This window comes from Vipera berus (assembly GCF_964194415.1).
Source record: "Vipera berus genome assembly, chromosome: 1".
NCBI lineage: Eukaryota > Metazoa > Chordata > Lepidosauria > Squamata > Viperidae > Vipera > Vipera berus.
In genome coordinates this window covers 347,947,309-347,966,822 of record NC_138202.1, presented here as the reverse complement: position 1 = coordinate 347,966,822, position 19,514 = coordinate 347,947,309, and the positions used below count along the sequence as shown (strand labels likewise).

General features: G+C 43.2%; 1 protein-coding gene across 1 annotated transcript in view; it reads right to left on the bottom strand.

Annotated features, from left to right (window-relative positions):
* LOC308659525 (autism susceptibility gene 2 protein-like) overlaps nt 1–19,514 on the bottom strand; it is a gene marked incomplete at its 5' end in the record, with an annotated part of 101,766 nt that overhangs the window by 64,307 nt on the left and 17,945 nt on the right. The gene's annotated exons all lie outside the window — the stretch shown is intronic.

The following is a 19,514-nucleotide window of genomic DNA, read 5'->3' as shown; positions in this document are numbered from 1 at the left end:
TAGGTTTGCAAAAGCCCTGGGGAAGGGCTTGTGTGAACACAACTATTGGTTAAAACAGGGGTCTTCAAACGTGGCCCTTTTATGACTTGTGGACTTCAACTCCCAGAATTCCTCAGCCAGGCACGCCTGGCTGAGGAATTCTGGGAGTTGAAGTCCACAAGTCATAAAAGGGCCACGTTTGAAGACCCCTGGATTAAAACAATCAGCCAGAGAGAAAGTGAGAGACTGAGGGATCAAGGAGCAGAGGAGTCTCTGACTGAGAACATGACAGTGGGAAACCCTAACCCTCCCTTGTCACCCTTTTTGCAGCTTGAACTTGTCAGAAATCTAATCTTGTTTTCTTAGCCAGTCAAGCCATGACCGTTTTTTTCCTCAGAGGTTCTTTGTTTGGATAGGATTTGGATTCATCAAGCTGTCACTCTTGCGTTAGGGCAGGGAGGGGGAGTGGGGAACGCCTCCAAAACATACATAAGATTAGACAGGATTTGCTGTCAAACCAAATAACAATCTGACATTAAAAGCTCCACATGGAATTTCACAGCCAGTTCCACCTTATGTTGTCAGAGAAACATAAAAAGCAGATTTCCAAAGGGAGGGGAAGGAGGAAAGACAGAAACAAAACTATTGTTTCACATTTTCATCTTGGGATTCTCCCATCTGGGCTCCTCCCGAAAACCTGCCTGATGCAACATGGCAGACCTTTAAGAAACAAATAACTTTGTGTGAGATTTACAGTATTCAAAGCCTGCCTCACTGTTCATGAGAATCGAGGCATAATATTAAAGTTTGCCAAAATATTTCCTTTGCAACCGTTGGCTGCATGGGGGCCAACTCTAAGCTACTCCTTGGAAAGAGGCAATCCAAGAAGGAAAATATATGAGGAGAAAAAAGGAGAAATGCAAAGCAAAATGCAGCCCAGGTTTCAGGCACCCATTTCGCTCATGAAATGTGTCCAATGGAGGAAAAAGAATCATATTCAATATTTTAAAGAGTCCCTTAAATGTATTAAGTATTAAGATACCTATTTCATCCCTTAACGCCCTTGGAGCTCTAAATCTTCCCCGAAAATTAGCTGGGTTTTCTGACCCACTTCAGAGTCATGGTGGGGTACCTGCATGCCCATAGAAAGCTAGCTGTCTATCCCAGCACAGAGATGAAAAAAACAACAACAACAACCAACAACGACAACAAAACATCTCCAGGGACATCGGCAAAGGTGTCTCCAGAGGAACAGCTGGAAAATAATTTCAAAGGGGAAGTGACAAGGGAAGACATGTTCACACAAGGCTAGGGACAACATGTAAAAAATAGCATTTGCAGGGAATTCGCAAAGGCAGAACAAAAAATTATTCTACTTCCCTGCGATTGGTCCTTAACAAGAGCTAGAAGACAGCCCCCCCCTTTCTGTTTACCAGAGGTTTACAGCCAGTGGTGGGATTCAGCCGGTTCACACTGGTTCGGCAGAACCGATACCTAATTTTTTTTGTTGAGTTCGGCAAACCGGTTAGGATAAATCTGTGATACGCATTGTCCTGGTGACGCTGCCACCATGAGGCATGCCATACAGCTGATGACATCAACGCAATGTGCATCACACCGGTGATGACATCAATAAAACACACATCCTGCCAGTGATGACAATGCTACGTGATGATGAATATGTGAGGAACGTGGCACCAGTGATAACGATGAAAAGAACCAGTTGTTAAATTATTTGAATCCCACCACTGTCTACAGCAAAGGCCTCCAAACTTTCCGGGCTCAAGGACTGGAGGGAAGGAGAAAGACTGATTTACACCATTATACTGGTGTAGATCTGGTTCTTCTATGGAAGCCAGAAGCATTTCTGGTAGAAGATTTGAGGGAGGGGAGGCTATCTGTTTAAATGGGGCAGAGTACCCTCCCCTGAATTTGACTGTGGTGTTCCTCAGCAGACACTGGATCATATAGTGACTACATAGTCATCTGAGGAGGAAAAACAGACTTTCTCCAAATAACAAATACTGCGCTTGATTGGATAAATGGCCTAGATATTAATAAATAGAACAATAACAATAACAGAGTTGGAAGGGACCTTTGAGATCTTCTAGTCCAACCCTCTGCTCAGGCATGAAACCCTATAACATTTCAGACAAATATTCCACTCTCTTTTTAAAAACTTCCAGTGATGGAGCACCCACAACTTTGGAAGGCAAGTTGTTCCATTGATTCATTGTTCTAGGTTGCTTCTCTCCTTGATTAGTTTCCATCCATTGCTTCTTGTCCTGCCTTCAGGTGCTTTGGAGAATAGCTTGACTTCCTCTCCTTTGTGGCAACCCCTGAGATATTGGAACACTCCTATCATGTCCCCCCTCGCCCTTCTTTTCATTAAACTAGACATACCCAATTCCAGCAACTGTTCTTTATATGTTTTAGCCTCCAGTTCCCTAATTATCATTGTTGCTCTTCTCTGTACTCTTTCTAGAGCAGGGGTGTCAAAGTGCTGGCCCATGGGCTGGTTGCATCGTATGGAGGCCACGTCCACCCCAGTCTGGCAATGCAAAAAAAAGTTGCGATACATCACGACATGTCATGTGACGTGGCGAGTTTGACACCCATGTTCTAGAGTCTCAACATCTTTTTTACATCGTGGTGACCAAAACTGGATGCAGTATTCCAAGTGTGGCCTTACCAAGGCATTGTAAAGTGGTATTAAGATTTCACGTGATCTTGATTCTATCCCTCTGTTAATGCAGCCTAGCACTATGTTGGCTTTTTTGGCAGCTGCAGAACACTGCTGGCTCATATTGAAGTGATTGTCTACTAGGACTCCAAGATCCCTCTCACAGTTACTATTGTTGAGCAAGGAACACTTATTTTGTGAAGCCAGAGAGGCTGCAGACTGCTGGAGAAAAAGTCCCACGGTAAAATATAGGATGTTCAGACATTCCTCTTGACTTTTTCTCACTTAATATGGGCAAGAATACCATACCTCTGCATCTGAAGTTTTACTTTATTCTAGAAGACTGATGCCTTTTACCAATTTCAACCTTGATGTCAAATGTGTCTTGCTAATTTCAACCTTGGGGTTAAATCTGTTTAAATGCAATCTCTAATCTTCTGCTGGAATTTGGCTGAAATCTGTATAAATGTAATCTTTAATCTTTCGCAGGAATTTGGCTGAAAGGTCAGAGAAAGAGGGATGGGGAAAAGGCTGAATGGTGGAAGGTGGAGTTTCCATCTTACATTCCAATTGTGAGATTTTCTTCAAAACCATCTTCTCCTTTGGAAAAAAAATATGGAGGGCAGATCCTTCCTACATTAAACCAAAGAAGACAGGTAACAGAACAGTCCTAGCTGTAGCAACTAATCATCCAATGTTAGAATACTTGGAATACTGCAGCCAGTTTTGGTCGCCACAATGTAAAAAAACATGTTGAAACTCTAAAAAGAGTGCAGAGAAGAGCAACAAAAATGATCAGGGGACTGGAGGCTAAAACATATAAAGAACGGTTGCTGGAATTGGGTTTGTCTAGTTTAATGAAATGAAAAGAAGGACGAGGGGGGACATGATAGCAGTCTTCCAAGAAGAGGGAGTCAAGCTATTCCCCAAAGCACCTGAAGACAGGACAAGAAGCCATGGATAGAAACTAACCAAGGAGAGAAGCAACCTAGAACTAAGGAGAAACTTCCTGACAGTTAGAACAATTAATCAGTGGAACAACCTGCCTCCAGAAGTTGTGAGTGCTCCAACACTGGAAGTTTTTGAGAAGAGACTGGACAGCCATTTGTCTGAAATGGTATAGGGTTTCCTGCCTGCGCAGGGGGTTGGACTAGAAGACCTCCAAGGTCCCTTCCATCTCTGTTATTCTATTCTGTTATTCTGTTAATATTTGAAATATTCACAGCCATGGAAAGATGAATAAATCGGGTAAAACACTTTTGTTGTTAAAAAAAACAAGGAAAAAAAAACAAGTGAAGGTTCAAGATTATTTTAGTTTCTCCCTTTCCAAAAGAACAGACATTTCAGTCTTTGCAAGCAAGTCAAATATATTGTTTCTTTTTCCTTGAGGGGGGGGGAGGAAACGTGTTTTATTTCTGGGAAGTTAGAGACGAATATTTATTTAACTAGGTTGTTGGTTGTTTGGTGGGGAGGAGGCTGTATGTTTGCTTCCCTTCAATCTGGATTCCATTCAGTCACTTACCACTCCAATTAACTAACAATTATTTAACATTAACAGTAATTACAGATGCCAGTTAAGCACCTACAGATGTCAACTGTTAGCTTTTGTACCTAATCACTCAATGAAATGGAGAAAGTTCAACAAACATCAATTAGCCAAGCAATTAGTTGGAGTTAGAAAAGTGCATGTTATCATGTGTGAGCTGATTCGATTTATTTTATTTTGGCAGTAAAAGGCACATTGGCTGACAAGCCGGCCTACATGACTGCGATAAGATAAAACTCTCCGCTGTTAGGGTTGTTTGCTCAAGGGCAAGCTTCTCTTTTTGCTGTGAGGTGGAAATGACATGACCTGCTGAAGGTACTTGGGGGGCAGGGTGGGGACAGGAATTCTTGCACTGCAATGTTGTTCAGCTTAACATTAAGAAATTGAGTGTGGAAGCACGTAGTTATGTACATACAAGCATGCATTTATATACGGTATACTTCTATAGGAAAGACATGCTCCTGTTCCGAACTTTAATTCATTACCAAAAAAAATAAAAATCAAGGTTATTGAGTTGCAAACAACAACCTTCTCCTGAACGTATTTAAATCTAAGTTACTCTGAAAAAATGTGCCCTTTTGTAAAATAAAGGATACTTCAAAAATGACCCATTTTTGCAAAACGCCACTGTCAAAAATAACAGAATAACAAAGTTGGAAGGGACCTTGGAGGTGTTGTAGTCCAACCCCTTGCTCAAACAGGAAACCCTATACCACCTCAGACAAATGCCTGTCCAATCTCTTCTGAAAAACCTCCAGTTGTTAGAGCACCCACAATTTCTGGAGGCAAATCATTCCACTAAATCAGACATGTCAAACACAAGGCCCGGGGGCCGGATCCGGCCCGTGAAGTGGTTTCATGCGGCCCATGAAGCCATCCTGGAAACAGTGAGGGAACGGCCCCCACTGCCTTGGCCCTGGCCCAGAGACCCTCCTTCTGCCAGAGACCCTCAGATCTGTCCCACTCCTGCCCAGGCCCCCATACGCACCCTTGATGTGAATGATGTAGAGCTGGCCGTATGCACTCTAGCCACGCCCACCCAGTAGGCCATGCCCACCCTGGCGATACCCACATGGCCCCCTGAGGGCAACCGCAATGCTGATGCGGCCCTCAATGAAATTGAGTTTGACACCCCTGCGACTAAATCAAGAGTGTCAAACTGCCGGCCCGCGGGCCAGATGCATCATACCGAAGCCGCGCCCACCCCATTGCCAGCAATGCAAAAAGAGTCGCAATACGTCACGACACATCCCATGACATGGCGAGTTTGACACCCATGCACTAAGTAATTGTTCTGTCAGGAACTTTCTCCTTAGTTCCGGGTAGCTTCTCTCCTTGATTGGTTTCCATTCGTTGCTTCTTGTCCTGCCTTCAGGTGCTTTGGAGAATAGGTTGACCCCCCCTCTTTTTGTGGCAGCCCCTGAGATATTGGAACACTGCTATCCTGTCACCCCTGGTCCTTCTTTTCATTAAAGTCCTTTGCTTCATACCTAGAATTTTTTCCAGAACATCCAGTGGCGAAAAGAGGAATCTGTGAATGTGCTGAAGACTTTTCCAACACTTCCAGAGAGCTACTGATGCAGGTTTGGTGTATAGTGGTTAAGGCACCAGGCTAGAAACTAGGAGACTGTAAGTTCTAGTCCCATCTTAGACATGAAAGCTGGCCTGGTGACTTTGGGCCAGTCACACACTCTCAGTCCAATTTTCCTCACAGAATTATTGCTGTGAGGAAACTAGGAGGAGGAAGGATTATTCTGTGTTTGCTGTCTTGAATTACTTCTAAAGCAATAAAGGCAGGATAAAAACCTAAATAAATAAACAAATTTGTCACAGTACTTCAATAACTGTTTGTGTTCCTTCCAGAAGCACGAAGTGATTTCCTAAGGCAAAATATTATTACTACTTATGTTTAGGGGACAAGGCTAAGGACACAGAAAGGAGTTATATCCAATACATGAGTGGGGTGCTTTAACCAATCCAAACTTTCAATGTAGAGAAATAGTTCTCTTCTGAGAATTAGGCAAAGTAGCATCCTAGTGTTTTTATTTGCTTTTATTCTTCAGGGTTAAGTGTAACATATAAGAGTTACCCTCCCTCTGAGGTTGGGAACTACAACATACTGAATGCCATTGTCAATGCTGGCAAGAAATTCTGGGAGTTATCACAACAGAGCAACCTCAGAGTAGGGAAGATTGATAGGAGCTTTAGAAATGAAGGTCTTTTGTATACGACTATAGCACATGTGCACACACACTCATGTTCAGACATATAATCCACACCTGTCTTGGGTCTTTTTCTCCATTTACACAAAGGATGAATGTTGGTTCTCCACAAAAACTGAAAAGCACCCAAAATGACAAGGGGGTCTTAAACAATTCTTATTAAATGGAGCATTTAAAAAAAAGCATTGCCTTCTACTTCAATTTATCATTAAGATTCTTATTATGAATGGTGGTGGTTGGGAGGCAAGGGGAAAGTACAAGGAATTAGGAAATACTGAATTATTATTGTCTAAAACTTTGCAAGATGCACATTTACTGTCATCAAAAGGGGGAAAGCAGAATACCTTAGTTTCTTTCCCTTTTTTCCCACCATTTTAGATTGTAGCCTAAGATCAGGGCTTCTCTGTCTTTCCTTTCCTTCTTTCCTTTCCTTTCCTTTCCTTTCCTTTCCTTTCCTTTCCTTTCCTTTCCTTTCCTTTCCTTTCCTTTCCTTTCCTTTCCTTCCATCTAGATTGTAGCCTAAGATCGGGGCTTAATAATTTCTGAATATTTGTGGGCAATTTCCAGCTGAAGGATGGAATAAAAATAAATATTGGCTATTTGCTATTGTGGCCACTGGTTACCAATGGTAAAGGTAAAGGTAAAGGTTCCCCCGCACATGCGTGCTAGTTGTTTCCGACTCTAGGGGCCGGTGCTCATCTCTGTTTCAAAGCCGAAGAGCCAGCGCTTGTCCGAGGATGTCTCCGTGGTCATGTGGCCAGCATGACTAGATGCCAAAGGCACACGGAACGCTGTTACCTTCCCACTGTAGTGGTCCCTATTTTTCTACTTGCATTTGTACGTGCTTTCGAACTGCTAGGTTGGCAGAAGCTGGGACGAGTAACAGGCGCTCACTCTGTTACGCGGCACTCGGGATTCGACCCGCCAAATTGCCGACTTTCTGATCGACAAGCTCAGCGTCCTAACCCACTGAGCCACCGCGTCCAATTCTTCAACTAAGCTTACAAGCATCTCTGTAATTCTGAACAGAAACATCCTATATTTATACTAGTGCTAGGCCTAAATAACTTTTCAAAATCCCTCACCCAACTGTGGGCAGAGTCTTTGGGTAGACATCTTTTCCCAATTTCTCCAGGAGGAGGAGGACTCTTCCAACGTTTCTCCAAGGGTAGGACTTCCTCCAATGATAGTTGCTATTGAAGCAGCCCCAAAGGAAGAACCCCTTCTTCATCTCTTTGTTAGGAGTTGAGTGGAAGTGTGGGAAAAGAGAGACAATAGAGTGATAGAGTGAGGACGATACAGTGGAAGACATTCCAAACTGCCTTTTGCCAATTTCTAATTCAATAAACACAAGAACATCACAAGCAAAAGAGGGAAACAAATTAGAAAAGCAGAGTTTCACCAATATAACACAAGCACCATGTCTCTTGTACATGGGTTGTGAGGTTGCGCACATTTGTGAAAGTGGTTGAGTTTGTGTCCATGGCACAACATTGATTTTGTCTTTTGGACCTTGTGGAGGCATCTCTCATCCGTTCTTCTTCTAGAAAAGAAATTTCAAAGCATTCTTTTCCAAACCAAATGAGCATTTATTTATTTTTTAAATCCTGAAGAATTTCTCTCTTTGTTTATTTTAGGTTATACTAGTTGACTCATGCCCTTCACATGAGCTTCGTGGATGCTGAACTAAGCCCTTTTCTTCTGAAGAGTTCCCATGCTCCCAGTTGCACACTGAAACTCTAAATGAGGCTCATGAGAAACTGCCATCTGGATGCACCCTGATTATTATTATTTTTTTCTAAATAAAAATAAATAAATAAATGAACCAGGCTTTCAGAGTGTTTATACATTGTGCAGACAAGGAGACAATCTGGTGCTGATAAGCCTTTTCTGAGAAACTCAAATAAAGCTTAATCTCTTAAACAAACACAGCAGTCAGAACAGATAAAAATTATGCATTAGTAAATATTACCATTTTGCTAGCTGGCAGTAGATTAGTCTGACTTGGCTAAAAACAAAAGGCTCAAACACTTAAGGAACCTACACAGAAATGCCATCATCCTCGTCTCACAAAATGTTCATTATTTCATTTAGCTCAATCAATAACTTGTACTACAATTGCAGCTTAAACAAAAACTCTGCATGCTGAAAACCTCAAGATATCTGAGAGCTATTTTTTTTCAGCAACGTAATTTTTTCATGGGTACATGGACATACTGTAGCTTGTCTATCAAAGCTGCCACCCTTTATACACTTGAATTAAGTCAATAAGAATTAGTAGGCTGGACTGGAGCTGGTTCACAACCAAAAAGCTGAGCCCTGAGCATGAACTTCACAAAACCTCACAGAAATCTAAAATCAGCAACTTTATCAGAACAGAAAAATCTCTAGAACCCTGTTTTTAAGTGCTGATTTGGGTGCTAATTTCTACAACAGGTGGCATCATAAAATTTAACTTGAATAAATGCTTTTTGCTAATTTTATAATTAAGATATCAAAGATTTATAAATAAGATATCTTTTAATCAATCTTAAAAAAGCATTTCTTCTCTGTCCTCTTCTTGCTTTGCATTGAAAGTGAGAGGTCTTCAGCATAAATTCAACCCAAAGTGGGAAATCTATAATAATTCAGATCTAATTTCAAGTTCCTTCCTCCCTCACCAACCGTCAAGTTGACTGAGAATAGCAATTCAGCAACTGGTATGTGGAGGGGGTTATCTATCCTAGAATTAAATACATAAGAAATCAAAAGGATTAATTGCGGAGGCAGAGCTTCAGGTAAATAAAGTATGGCCAATTTCCATACAGCAATGGTAAAGTTTGAACCTTCTTGTCTTTCCCTGGAAAAATTAGTCAATTTAAAGGACTATATTCAAAAGGAAGGAACCGACAAAAGGAAAGTAGACTAGAGAATCTATTTGTTAATTCAGAATACAACCCTGGATCTATCAAATTAAAACACAGGTCTGGAAAGTACCTTGGTGACTTCCATTTCTACCCCAACCCCTGCTCAAGACAGAAGACTTTAGACCATCCTGATCAAATGGATGTCCAATCTATTTCTGAAAACCTCCAGTGATGGAATAACCCACATTTCTGGGAGACAAGTGATTCCATTAATTGTCCTGTCAGAAAATTTCTTCTTACTTCTAGGTTAAATCTCTCTTGAACAAACTTCCCACCCATTATGTCTTGTCCTGCCCTTTGGTGCTTTGGAGAATAAGTCAACCCCTTCTTCTCTGTGAAAAATACTGGAAGATAAGTTATCATGTCCACCCTAATCTTACCCTTTGATTGTTTTAAGGTAAAGGTAAAGGTTCCCCTGCACATGCGTGCTAGTCGTTTCCAACTCTAGGGGCCGGTGCTCATCTCCGTTTCAAAGCCGAAGAGCCAGCGCTTGTCCGAGGACGTCTCCGTGGTCATGTGGCTGGCATGACTAGACGCCAAAGCCGCACGGAACGCTGTTACCTTCCCACCGTAGTGGTCCCTATTTTTCTACTTGCATTTTTTACGTGCTTTTGAACTGCTAGGTTGGCAGAAGCTGGGACGAGTAACAGGCGCTCACTCTGTTACGCGGCACTTGGGGTTTGATCCGCCAAACTGCCGACCTTCTGATCGACAAGCTCAGCATCCTAACCCACTGAGCCACCACGTCCCTTTGATTGTTTTAGGCAATATCAAAACAAGATCCTAATCAGGCCACTGGACCTTCCAGCACAGAACTGTCAATGTTGATTAGCTGTGTGGTAGCTCTCCGTGATGTTCCCTACTTACCCGGAAGTGCCTGGATTTGAACTTTGGAATCTTCAGTATTCAAAGCAGATTCTCTGCCACTCAGCTCCAGTCCTCCAGGTGGACCTTTTGACATCTTCACTGACAGCAGATCTCTTCCCTCCCCTTGTTCACCATTTAGTAGCTCGTCTGACTGCACTCTTCTTTTCCAAAGCAGTCTGAGTAGTTGTGGCATGGAGTTGAGTGAGAAATTTGCTACTTAGGAAATAGAAGTCCAAAGTCCTTCTTGCCTGGGCAGTATTTGGATCCTGACCAACAGTGTAACTGCATTTTAAATCAATAAAGGTGACGTTTTAGGAGAGAGTGGACTAACCTATAAATACCCTTCAAACAAACAGAGCAAAGTGTCAGGATTAATGTAAATCGGGTCTTCCTAATCAAAATCTCCAAGTTAGTTGCTGTCCTTTATATTGAGATCATTTTAACACAACAAAGGGTGATCTTTCTGTATTGAAAGTAATAAGAAGGAGGGAATTCAGGACTACTGTCAAGGGATAGGAGGGCTAAGGAAACCAGGTCTCTTTTGTAAATATGTTCTATGATTACCTGGCTCAAGAAAATCACTGGAAAGAAATAGGACATGGATAATCAATTAGCAATATGGTTTTAATCGTAGTATTATAGAATCAGAATCAGAGGGAATGTCAGCCGTCCAAAGTACACTAGAGTAGGAAACTAAAGTCATACAGGTTAATACAAGTAGTCCTCACTCAATGACTGAACATACGACAGTGCTCAAGAAGTGGTAATTTACAACCAGTCCTTTAAGTTCTGGCTGCTGCAGCATCTCCACACTCACATGATTGCAATCTGGCCACTTGGTAGACAGCTCACAATTACAACATTTCCCAGTTGCAATGTATGGCTGTGAAAGTTGGACCATAAGAAAGGCTGAGCACCAAAGAATTGAGGCCTTTGAACTATGGTGCTGGAGAAGACTCCTGCGAGTCCCTTGAACTGCATGTCGATCAAACCGGTCAGTCCTAGAGGAGATCAATCCTGACTGCTCTTTAGAAGGCCAGATCCTGAAGCTAAAACTCAAATACTTTGGCCACCTAATGAGAAGGAAGGACTCACTGGAGAAGAGCCTAATGCTGGGAAAGATTGAGGGCAAGAGAAGAAGGGGACGACAGAGAATGAGGTGGCTGGATGGAGTCACTGAAGCAGTAGGCGTGAGCTTAAATGGACTCCAGAAGATGGTAGAGGACAGGAAGGCCTGGAGGAACGTTGTCCATGGGGTCGCAATGGGTCGGACATGACTTCGCAACTAACAACAGCAACAACAACGGACACATGATTGCCACTTGCATCCTTCATGGTGACTCCCTACAAGCAAAGTCAATGGGGAATCCAGCAGGAGGTCCATAAATGGAGACCAAATGACACCCTCACTTCACCTTGTTAAGTGAAGCATGGGATTCACCTAGCGGCAACTGGAAGTTACTTCACGAAGCAACCTAATTGGCAGCTCTCGACACTCAAGAAATTCCTCTTCATATCGAACTAGAATTTATTTCCTCGTCCTATATTTTCAATCCTAGTTCTGATCCAGCTTTCCAGGGCAACAGTTCCTTTTATTGTTCTTCACAGAATCTGGTTTCTAATCCTCTCACCCTCTCAGTACCCTTCTGCAGTACCACTCTGAATTCACTCCAAAGTATCCTTTTTTTCGGGCTGTGGCATCCAGGATTGGACACAACATTTATTTATTTATTTTGCAAAATTTACTAGTTGCCCATCTTACCGCGTGGCGCCTTTTGTAGGAAGAAGGTAGGGTAAGCGGGAAGATGCAAGGGAGACATGATGAGGCTCAGGCAAGGCGCATGGGGGTACAGGGAAGACACAATGAGCCCAAGGGAAAGTGCATGGCGAAGATCCAAGCAAGTAAAAACTGAGCGAAGAATGTGGCATTTGGACTAGTTTTCTGTAAAGAAAACATGCCTCTTCCCAACACAGTTACAAAAACTGTGTGAATGATGGGCGGGGTAGGGCAAGATTCTTAGTCCCCTTTCTATTTAGGAATCTTGAAAACTTTCCTTTTATAGTTGAACAGACTTTTGTCAATCAGGACAGGAATGCACAACTGGAAATCCAAGGGCTGCCTAGGACACTCAGATTGCTGCTCTTTGTGCAATAAAAAGGGAACATTGTTAAACACAAAGGACCAATAAGCAACCATATTTGTACTGAATTTGCTTCGTAATTAATATAAACTTGTATTTCGTTCGGCTTAGGAAACATCACTCAAGAGCTAAATGCAGGATCAAATGATCTTTAGATCTCTAGCGCCACAGCCGTGTGCACACCTGTTTGTGCATGTGCACGCGAGCTAGCCCCGCCGCTGTGCACATGCCCGTTTGTGCATGCACACCCAGGGCCATGCAAGCGCACATTTCCATGCTCTTCCCTTTCCTTCTGGGCCGCCAAACCGGAAAGGTTGGGGAGCTCTGACCTAAACAATAAAGGTAGTCCTTAACATACTACTGTTAGTTTAATGACTGTTCAAAGTTACAATAGCAATGAAAAAGTGACTTATGACCCTTTTTTACACTCACGACTGTTGCAGCATCCCCGTAGTAACATGATCAAAATTTGGACCCTTGGCACCTAGCATGTGTCTATGATGGTTGCAGTGTCTCATGATCATGTGATCACCTTCTGAGACCTGCTGACAAGCAAAGTCAATGGGGAAGCCAGATTCACTTAACAACCAGGTTACTAGCAGTAGCACTTAGCACTTAGACTCATATACCGCTTCATAGTGCTGTACAGCCCTCTCTAAATGGTTTACAAAGTCAGCCTATTGCCCCCAACAATCTGGATCCTCATTTTACTGACCTCGGAAGGATGGAAGGCTGTGTCAAACTTGAGCCGGTGAGAATCGAACTTCTGGCAGTTGGCAGAATCAGCAGGCAATATTGCATTCTAACCACTGCGCCACCATGGATCTTAACTAACTTAACTATTGCAATGATTCACTTAACAACTGTGGCAAGAAAGGTCAACAAAATGGGGTAAAGCTCACTTAACAACTGTCTCACTTAACAACAGCAACATTGGCCTCAGTTGTGGCCATACGTCTTAAGGACTAACTACTCTTGACTGAGATGTGAAGGTTTTAGACAGAAAAGCAGAGCCCCGGGAGTTTGTGCTCAAGTTTTTTTTTTCCACTGGTGTCTGCCCAACACCACTTATGATCTTTATGCAAAGTTCCTTTGTATCATCTGATCACCCTAGAATCAGAGATGGAGCTAGGATATTTTGTGTACCAACCATCTGTCTAAGCTGGAGCGTAGAAGGCCCCCGCATGTGACCTTCGTGATAATTAAGGTTTCTTTGGCCTTCACAAAACCTCTGCCTCTCCCCAATACCTCAAGGCAGTGCCTCTCAAGTTACATATAAAAGAAAATAATTCCCTGTCTCATACCACCTGAACATTTGCAACCAGCAGTAATTCTTACAAGCCCTGACTGGCAGTATATTTGGCTAAGGATTCCAAGCTTTCCACCGACCTCTTTTTTTTTACAACAGTGCCGTTGCTAAGGTGTCAAGGCTCAGCTGCAGCTCCACGAGTATTTTGGCATCGTAAAAACTCTACCACAGAGCTCTCAAGTTTCTCCCATCCTTGTCCCCACCTCCCCCACCCCCCCAGCAGCCTTCAGAGTTCTCAAAAGGCTAACAAATCTAGGACTCTCTCTTTAATGGTACAAAGACATTGCCAACAAAACTCTGTTGTGAGTCCATCTGGCAATTCCCCGAGGGATTTTGAGGGAGGGGGTGGGTGGGAGGGTTGTACTGGCCCTTTTCCAAAAAACAATGGAACTCAACAGAGAAAGGAGATGGTTGGTTAAAAGCAGAAAGAGAGGAAGGTTCATAATGGATGCCTGGCTGTGAAATGTTGGCTGAAAGAAAGCTTTTGTGAGACAGACGGAGGCAGCCACCATTTGCTGGTGTTGCGAGGTCCATCTGAAACGTTTATGAACATGCTTCACACTGAGTCAAATCAATGGGCCATTTAACTCCACGTTGCCAACTACTGACTGATAGTTATGCTCCAGGTCTTCTATAGCTCATCTGGAGATAGAAGGACGACTTCTGCAAGAAGTTCAGGTGCTCTACAACTCAGCCATGATATGCAATAGTGGTGAATATCTGTAGCTCAGGTGTAGGATGACGATTTGTTCTCTGAGCTTGATGAAATGTTCGGAAACCAACCCTCCAGCTCAGAGAATGAACCTCTACCCTCATCAGCCATGATATTCCCCTCAAGGCTTTCAGGCAATCATATATCAAACATGGTCCTTCCTACACTTTGGAAAAGAAAAGAAAATCAGATGCTAGCTTCCCATTCCAGTCACCTAGATTGGCTTAATTTCAGCCATAGGCCTGGGACAACTTTTCCAATATGACCTCCACTGGAATACTGATAAGAAAGTGCTACGGTTTGATAATAAAATAGATTAGAAGGAACCGATCACTTTATTCCTTAAATGTCAGCATCTGTAGGCTAATACAGGTAGTCCTTGACTTATGGCCACAAATGAGCCTGGCAATTATGATCCTAAGTCCCAATGGTTGTAAAACAGGTCATCCTGCAACTGACCCAATTTTATAATCTTTTTTTGCAGCAGTCATAAAGCATTTGCCGCAGTCTTTAAACAAACACCATGGTCAGTAAGTGAACCCATTGTTTGCTATGGGCCAGCTTTTGCCAGAAGCTGGAAGCAAATGCCAATTTCCAGTAAAAATGTCATAAATTGAGGTCACATGGCCACAGGATGCTGCAAACAGTCATAAATGAGATCCACTTGCCAAGCGCACAAAATATAGTTACATGACCGCAAAAGAGCTGGCCACCAGAACTTTGAAATTGGGTCTCTAGTCAACCGGTCATAAGTCAAGGACCACCTGGATACATAAAGACGTTGCAGTACTTTATAGCTATCCATAAGAATTGGCTATGGATTCTTCACAGGTCCTCTGTGTACCAAGGCAATGAATGCAACTTGCTATCATATCATATCATATCATATCATATCATATCATATCATATCATATCATATCATATCATATCATATCATATCATATCATCATATCATAATATAATATAATATAATATAAAATAATATTACTTATTATCCTTCTCATCTGTCCTATTACCTATTTCCTTAGATTCTTATGACTATAACTTGTTTTATCTCATGATTTATGTTGATTGCTTTTTTAGAATCCATTATTTGTGATGTATCTATGATTTATGATTTATCTATGATTTATGATTTATCTATGATTGTATTTTATTATTACGATTATCACTTGTTGCTTGTATCTATACTGAGAGCTTATGCACTGGAGACAAATTCCTTGTGTGTGTTCAATCACATTTGGCTAATAAAGAATAAAGATATTGTTAGGGCTCAGGGGCAGAAGCCTGTCCACCATCTTCCTGAGAACCTCTGACTAATCACAACAGGAAACAAGATGATAAGAGGATTGTCACCTGGGGAGGCTATACTTAATGATGAGCTTACGCTGTAGAAATGAACAGGTAATCCTCGACTTACAATAGTTCATTTAGTGACCATTCAAAGTTACAATGGCACTAAAAAAGTGATTTATGACCATTTTTCACATTTACAACCTTTGCATCACCATGGGTCACCTGATCAAAATTTGGACACTCGGCAACAGACTCATATTTGTGATGGTTGCAGTGTCCCGGGTTCATGTGATCATCTTTTGTGGCCTTCTGACAAGCAAAGTCATTGGGGAAGCCAGATTCACTTAACAACTGTTACTAAATTAACTGCAATGATTCACTTAACAACGATGGCAAGAAAATTGGTAAAATGGGGCAATATTCACTAAACAAGTGTTTCACTTAGCAAAAGAGGTTTGGGGCTCAATTGTGGTTGTAAGTCGAGGACTACCTGTACTAGGTGGCTACATAAAATCCCTGTTAATCCTAACAGCAAAATAGTCAATATTAAAGCTAATTACATCTCTACATACAATGGCAGTGTATATTATTCTTTGTAGCCCAGGCCATAATCATGGTATACATAGCCTTTTAGCACACATAGCCTTAGTGCTCCAAGAGATTTGGGTCACAAACATATCATCATCATCATCTTCTTCTTCTTCTTCTTCTTCTTCTTCTTCTTCTTCTTCTTCTTCTTCTTCTTCTTCTTCTTCTTCTTCTTCTTCTTCTTCTTCTTCTTCTTCTTCTTCTTCTTCTTCTTCTTCTTCTTCTTCTTCTTCTTCTTCTCCTCCTCCTCCTCCTCCTCTTCCTCCTCCTCCTTTTTATAAATATTTTATTGGTTTCTAACTATAACAATCCACAAACATATCTTCTGGTTAGCCCTTAGCCAGGATAAACCAAAAAGCCTTCTTCCCATCCATGTAAATGCGACCGCTATTTTCTTCTTTTCTTAAAGCAATTTCTATTTTAATGACCCGGCGCAGATCCCGGCTCGCTCCTTGGTTCTCCGTGGACCTGCGGAAGATGAAGCGCCGGAGAAGGGGCCTAGAGAGCATTTGGAGGTCCAGTCGGTCTGAGTCTGACCGAACACAGTTAAGATCCTTTTCTAGATCTTATCTTGGGCAATGGAGGTGGCGAAGCGTGCTCACTTCGCCACCCTCATTGCATCTGCAGATAACCGCCCGGCCGCCCTGTTTAGGGTGACCCGTTCTCTTTTAAATCAGGGGACGGGAGAGGACCCCTTGCAGGGACGGGCCGAGGAGTTTAGTGAGTATCTGGTGGATAAAATCGCTCAGATTCGGGCTGGCTTGGACTCCGACTGGGCAGTGTCTGATGAAGGGGAAACAATGGGTTTGGCCGATAATATTTGGGAAGAGTTCGATCCTGTGACTCCGGATGAAGTGGACAGGATCATGGGGAAATTAAGTGCCGCCACGTGTTTGTTGGACCCGTGTCCCTCCTGGCTCGTTTATGCGGCCCGGGAGTTTACACGAGGCTGGCTCCTGGCAGTCATAAATGCTTCCTTGAGTGAGGGGTGCTTCCCTGCCGCCTTGAAGGAGGTGGTGGTAAGGCCCCTCCTCAAGAAACCTGCCTTGGATCCAGCTATTTTAAACAACTTTCGTCCTGTCTCCAACCTTCGCTTTCTTGTGAAGGTTGTTGAGAGCGTGGTGGCACGGCAGCTCCCTTTGGTCCTGGAGGAAACTGAGTATCTGGATCCATACCAATCGGGTTTCAGGCCCGGGTACAGCACGGAGACGGCATTGGTCGCACTGGTGGATGATCTCTGGCGGGCCCGAGACAGGGGTTATTCCTCTGTCCTGGTCCTTTTAGATCTCTCAGCGGCTTTTGATACCATCGACCATGGTATCTTGCTGCAACGTCTTGCGGGGTTGGGAGTGGGAGGCACCATTTTATGGTGGTTCTCCTCCTACCTCTCAGGCCGCTCGCAGACGGTGTTGCCAGGAGGGCAGAGGTCAACCCCTAGGCCCCTTAGTTGTGGGGTGCCTCAGGGGTCAGTACTCTCGCCCCTCCTGTTCAACATCTATATGAAGCCGCTGGGTGAGATCATCCGTGGTTTTGGGATGAGGTATCATCAATATGCCGATGATACCCAGCTCTTTATCTCCACCCCGAACCAACCCAGTGATGCCCTCGATGTGATGTCCCGTTGCCTGGAAGCGGTACGGATTTGGATGGGGAAGAACAGGCTCCAGCTCAACCCGGCCAAGACTGAGTGGCTTTACGTACTGGCATCTCGACTTGTCCAAGAGGTTCCATCTTTGGTTATGGGAGGAGAGGTGTTGCCTCCCGTTGATAGGGCGCGCAATTTAGGCATCCTCCTGGACTCACGACTCAATTTTGAAGATCATATTGGAGTCATGGCCAGGGGGGCATTTGCCCAGGTTTGCCTGGTGTGCCAGTTGCGCCCCTATCTGGACCGAGATGCCCTATGTACGGTCATGCATGCACTCGTTACCTCTCAGATAGATTACCTCAATGCTCTCTACATGGGGCTGCCCTTGAAGACCACCCGGAGGCTCCAGCTGGTGCAGAATGCGGCCGCGTGGGTAGTGATGGGAGCATCCTGATACTCCCATATTACACCCCTCCTGCGTGAGCTGCATTGGCTACCAGTTGTCTTCCGGGCGAGATTTAAGGTGCTGGTACTTACCTTTAAAGCCCTACATGGCCTAGGCCCGGGATATTTGCAGGACCGTCTGCTGCCGGGGACGACTTCCCATCGCCCAGTGCGCTCACACAGAGAGGGCCTCCTCAGGGTGCTGTCGGCCAGACAATGTCGGCTGGTGACCCCCAGGGGGAGGGCCTTCTCTGTGGGAGCACCAGCCCTTTGGAACCAACTCCCCCTTGAGCTTCGAATGGCCCCGGACCTCCGGTCCTTTCGCCGCGACCTCAAAACTTTCCTCTTCCATCAGGCTGACCTGGATTGACGATGGGTTTTTAAATATGTTTTAATTTTTAACTGTGTAGTTAATTTATTTTTGGGCTGTTATTTAATTCTTTTGTAATTTTTGTATTGTTTTTATTGTTGTTAGCCGCCCTGAGTCCTTTGGGAGATAGGGCGGCATATAAGTCCCAAAAATAAATAAATAAATAAATAGCCAGTGGGAAGAAAACATATCAAGAAGAAAAACAGCACTTCAAATAACTAGCATTTTCTCCTAGTGGGAACCATCTTTGTCTAAAGATAGGACCAACTTAGCAAGCCTACAAGAGCAAAATTATTACTTCTGTGCACTGCAAAATTCCCTAATTTGCAAGCCACTAAGGCATTTTACCAACAGCAGAGTCTTGTACAGCAGCAAATGGATTCATAAAGTTTAGATGAACTTTCTGTAAACACATCTAAACATTTAAAAGCCCCAACAGAAATCCCCTTATCCAAGAGGAAATTTCAGCATACCACAACAGATTGAACATTTCAGCCAACAGAAAACAGAGCTGTCAGTTGAAGGACCTACTTTCCAGTTACTCATTTAAAATGCAGAAGCTTTTCTTGCACTTAACTGTCGGCAAAGTTGAAAAGTGTTTATTTCAGTTATGCCCAATACACTACACTTGAACTCAATTATACCCCAGGGAGGAGGGAAGGATGTCATGAATTTGACAAGTACCAGCTTTCCATGGGAAAATGTGGTTTCATGAAAACCTGTATAGTTAATTTGTGACAAGAGTTTGTGCAATAGACATAACTGGATTAAAACTAATAGTTGATTTGACACTGGTATCTCAGGAACTGCAAATTACTCTGGCTAAATTATATTTGATACATGATTAATACTGGAATCATCAT